General features: G+C 44.3%; 1 protein-coding gene across 1 annotated transcript in view; it reads right to left on the bottom strand.

Annotated features, from left to right (window-relative positions):
• Window positions 1-4,298: 4,298 nt before the first annotated feature.
• Window positions 4,299-4,433, bottom strand: part of LOC113649587 (SH3 and cysteine-rich domain-containing protein 2-like) — a 12,864-nt gene continuing 12,729 nt past the window's right edge. Inside the window, exon 11 of the mRNA XM_047807826.1 lies at window positions 4,299-4,433. This exon is cut by the window's right edge and continues 129 nt beyond it. The gene's annotated coding sequence lies outside the window, so the exon portion shown is untranslated.

Raw genomic sequence — 4,433 nt, 5'->3', positions numbered from 1 at the left:
TAAATCTTACCCAGATACAACAGTGCTATTTTCTGATTTGCTGTTGTGTAGCCTCTTGTTTTTGATTGGCTGATAAGTGTCAGGCTTGACTAAGAGCTCCAGGGGAGACGCACTTGATTCCTGCCCGTTTCCATAGAGACAGCGGTGCGGACTGATACGTTTTGGGCGCTGCGGCTTATTAAATATATGATAAATAGTCAAAAAGTTTTTCTGTGTGTGGCGAGAGAGCGTGAGAAAAGACCGACATGAGGGACTGTCATTCTGTGTGTGACACTTGACATCCCATAATATTGTGCACTATTACATCAGACCAAATGCACATTATCATCTAGTGCTTACTAATATTATAAACAGCAGCTACATTAATTCCTCTCCACTGCGTCTCTCTTTCTACCATCCCGAGGCATCCAGACACTGTAGCAGCTCTGATCGTCTTCTGTGTGATGAAGATTTTGGACGTCCACTGAGATGAAGGCGACTCTGTGGATCCTGAGACATCTACAGATCTACAGCTCCAGTTAGACTGTTACACTAAAGAGAAGATACCAACTCCATGTGGTGTTTGAGGACAACAACCTCCTCATCACTACAACATTTATCAGACTGTATATATACAGGTCCTTCTCAAAAAATTAGCATATTGTGATAAAAGTTCATTATTTTCCATAATGTAATGATAAACATTTAACTTTCATATATTTTAGATTCATTGCACACCAAGTGAAATATTTCAGGTCTTTTATTGTTTTAATACTGATGATTTTGGCATTACAGCTCATGAAAACCCAAAATTCCTATCTCAAAAAATTAGCATATCATGAGAAGGTTCTCTAAATAAGATATTAACCTGATCATCTGAATCAACTAATTAACCCTAAACACCTGCAAAAGCTTCCTGAGGCTTTTAAAATCTCCCAGCCTGGTTCATTACTCAGAACCGCAATCATGGGTAAGACTGCCGACCTGACTGCTGTCCAGAAGGCCATCATTGACACCCTCAAGCGAGAGGGTAAGACACAAAGAAATTTCTGAACGAATAGACTGTTCCCAGAGTGCTGTATCAAGGCACCTCAGTGGGAAGTCTGTGGGAAGGAAAAAGTGTGGCAAAAAACGCTGCACAACGAGAAGAGGTGACCGGACCCTGAGGAAGATTGTGGAGAAGGACCGATTCCAGACCTTGGGGGACCTGCGGAAGCAGTGGACTGAGTCTGGAGTAGAAACATCCAGAGCCACCGTGTGCAGGAAATGGGCTACAGGTGCCGCATTCCCCAGGTCAAGCCACTTTTGAACCAGAAACAGCGGCAGAAGCGCCTGACCTGGGGAACGCGGCACATGTAGCCCAATTTTGCACGTCATTCGGAAATCAAGGTGCCAGAGTCTGGAGGAAGACTGGGGAGAAGGACATGCCAAAATGCCTGAAGTCCAGTGTCAAGTACCCACAGTCAGTGATGGTCTGGGGTGCCATGTCAGCTGCTGGTGTTGGTCCACTGTGTTTTATCAAGGGCAGGGTCAATGCAGCTAGCTATCAGGAGATTTTGGAGCACTTCATGCTTCCATCTGCTGAAAAGCTTTATGGAGATGAAGATTTAGTTTTTCAGCACGACCTGGCACCTGCTCACAGTGCCAAAACCACTGGTAAATGGTTTACTGTGCTGTGGCCTGCCAACTCTCCTGACCTGAACCCCATAGAGAATCTGTGGGATATTGTGAAGAGAAAGTTGAGAGACGCCTTGAGAGAGACGCCTTGAGAGACACACTCTGGATGAGCTTAAGGCCACTATCGAAGCATCCTGGGCCTCCATAACACCTCAGCAGTGCCACAGGCCGATTGCCTCCATGCCACGCCGCATTGTAGCAGTCATTTCTGCAAAAGGATTCCCGACCAAATATTGAGTGCATAACTGAACATAATTATTTGAAGGTTGACTTTTTTTGTATTAAAAACACTTTTCTTTTATTGGTCGATGAAATATGCTAATTTTTTGAGATAGGAATTTTGGGTTTTCATGAGCTGTAATGCCAAAATCATCAGCATTAAAACAATAAAAGACCTGAAATATTTCACTTGGTGTGCAATGAATCTAAAATATATGAAAGTTTAATTTTTATCATTACATTATGGAAAATAATGAACTTTTATCACAATATGCTATTTTTTTGAGAAGGACCTGTATAATCACACCCCCAGTGTCACCCAGATGAGGATGAGGTTATATAATCACACCCCCAGTGTCACCCAGATGAGGATGAGGTTATATAATCACATCCCCAGTGTCACCCAGATGAGGATGAGGTTATATAATCACACCCCCAGTGTCACCCAGATGAGGATGAGGTTATATAATCACATCCCCAGTGTCACCCAGATGAGGATGAGGTTATATAATCACACCCCCAGTGTCACCCAGATGAGGATGAGGTTATATAATCACACCCCCAGTGTCACCCAGATGAGGATGAGGTTATATAATCACACCCCCAGTGTCACCCAGATGAGGATGAGGTTATATAATCACACCCCCAGTGTCACCCAGATGAGGATGAGGTTATATAATCACACCCCCAGTGTCACCCAGATGAGGATGAGGTTATATAATCACACCCCCAGTGTCACCCAGATGAGGATGAGGTTATATAATCACACCCCCAGTGTCACCCAGATGAGGATGAGGTTCCCCTTTGAGTCTGGTTCCTCTCAAGGTTCCTTCCTTTACCATCTAAGGGAGTTTTTCCTCCCCACAGTCACCTGAGTCACCTCAGACTTGTTCATTGGGGATAAATACATACACATTTATATATAACTAATATTAATCTGGGACTTTGTATTATATTAATCTTTATATAAACCTTTATTGGGCAAGTCGTGGCCTAATGGTTAGAGAGTCTGACTCGTGATCCTAAGGTTGTGGGTTCGAGTCTCGGGCCGGCCACACGACTGAGGTGCTCTTGAGCAAGGCACCGAACCCCCAACTGCTCCTCGGGCGCCGCAGCATAAATGGCTGCCCACTGCTCCGGGTGTGTGTTCACTGCTGTGTGTGTGTGTTCACGGTGTGTGTGTTCACGGTGTGTGTGTTCACTGCTGTGTGTGTTCACTGCTGTGTGTGTTCACTGCTGTGTGTGTTCACTGCTGTGTGTGTTCACTGCTGTGTGTGTGTGTGTGTGTTCACTGCTGTGTGTGTTCACTGCTGTGTGTGTGTGTGTGTTCACTGCTGTGTGTGTGTGCACTTTGGATGGGTCAAATGCAGAGAACGAATTCTGAGTCTGGGTCACTGTACTTAGCCGTATGTCACGTCACTTCCATACAGTAATACCTAGAGATACGAGTTTAATTCGTTCCGTGACCTTGAGAATGAGTGTGTGTGTGCCCTGCGATGGGTCGGCACTCCGTCCAGGGTGTATCCTGCCTCGATGCCCGATGATGCCTGAGATAGGCACAGGCTCCCCGTGACCCGAGACGTTCGGATAAGCGGTAGAAGATGAATGAATGAAATAACTGAAATTCTCTTAACGTAACTAAACTTAATTGCTACAATTTCTGTTTTCTTTACATTCATTTTGCTTCATTTTCTTCAACGCTTTTCTCTTCACTTGTTTTTGCCTTTTTTGTCACTCTTTCCTCACTAACATCTGCCGGTCGTTTTAATAAAAACCGGCTCGGATGTTCGTATCTCACACGTGGTTGTTGGGGATCTTTGTTTCAGCGGCTCGGATGTTTGTATCTCAAAAATTTGTTCGAATCACAGCTCGTACCTCAAACAATTCGCATGTCAATGCACTCGTATCTCGAGGTATCGCTGTATTAACGTTTTGTTTCATGTTTGTTCTGTAAAGCTGCTTTGAGACAAAGTTCATGGTTAAAAGTGCAATACAAATAAACTTGAATTTGTCAGATTCTGTAATCCAGAGTGACTTACAACTTCTCATTTTTATACAACTGAGCAATTAAGGATTAAGGACCTTGCTCCAGGGTCCAGCAGTGAACACTTGTGAGTGTGTCTGTGGTGTGAGTGTGTGTATGTGAGAGAGACTGTGTGTGTGTGTGTGTGTGTGTGTGCGCGCGCGTATGTGAGAGAGTGTACGAGAGTGTGTGAGAGAAAGTGTGTGTGTGATATGTGTTTAAGTGTGTGAGAGAGAGTGTGTGATATGTGTTTAAGTGTGTGAGAGTGTGTGTGTGCCTTTGTGAGAGAGTGTATGAGAGTATGTGTGTGTGCATATGTGAGAGTGTATGAGAGTGTGTGTGTGTGTGATGTGTTTAAGTGTGTAAAGGTGTGTGTGTAATCAGAGACACTACACATTCGTTTGGTTACACACTTCTGTATTAAACCACAATCCACTGGACACAAACTCCTCCTTTCTCGTCCTCAGGGTCTCTCTCCCCCTCTCGGAGCCCCCCCACTTTCAGACTGCAGTATTTTTAGCGTGAGGGTTTTAGT

This window comes from Tachysurus fulvidraco, chromosome 24 (genome assembly GCF_022655615.1).
Source record: "Tachysurus fulvidraco isolate hzauxx_2018 chromosome 24, HZAU_PFXX_2.0, whole genome shotgun sequence".
Lineage (NCBI taxonomy): Eukaryota > Metazoa > Chordata > Actinopteri > Siluriformes > Bagridae > Tachysurus > Tachysurus fulvidraco.
Note: the sequence above shows the minus strand (reverse complement) of the source record. Positions and strands in the feature narration are given on the sequence as shown.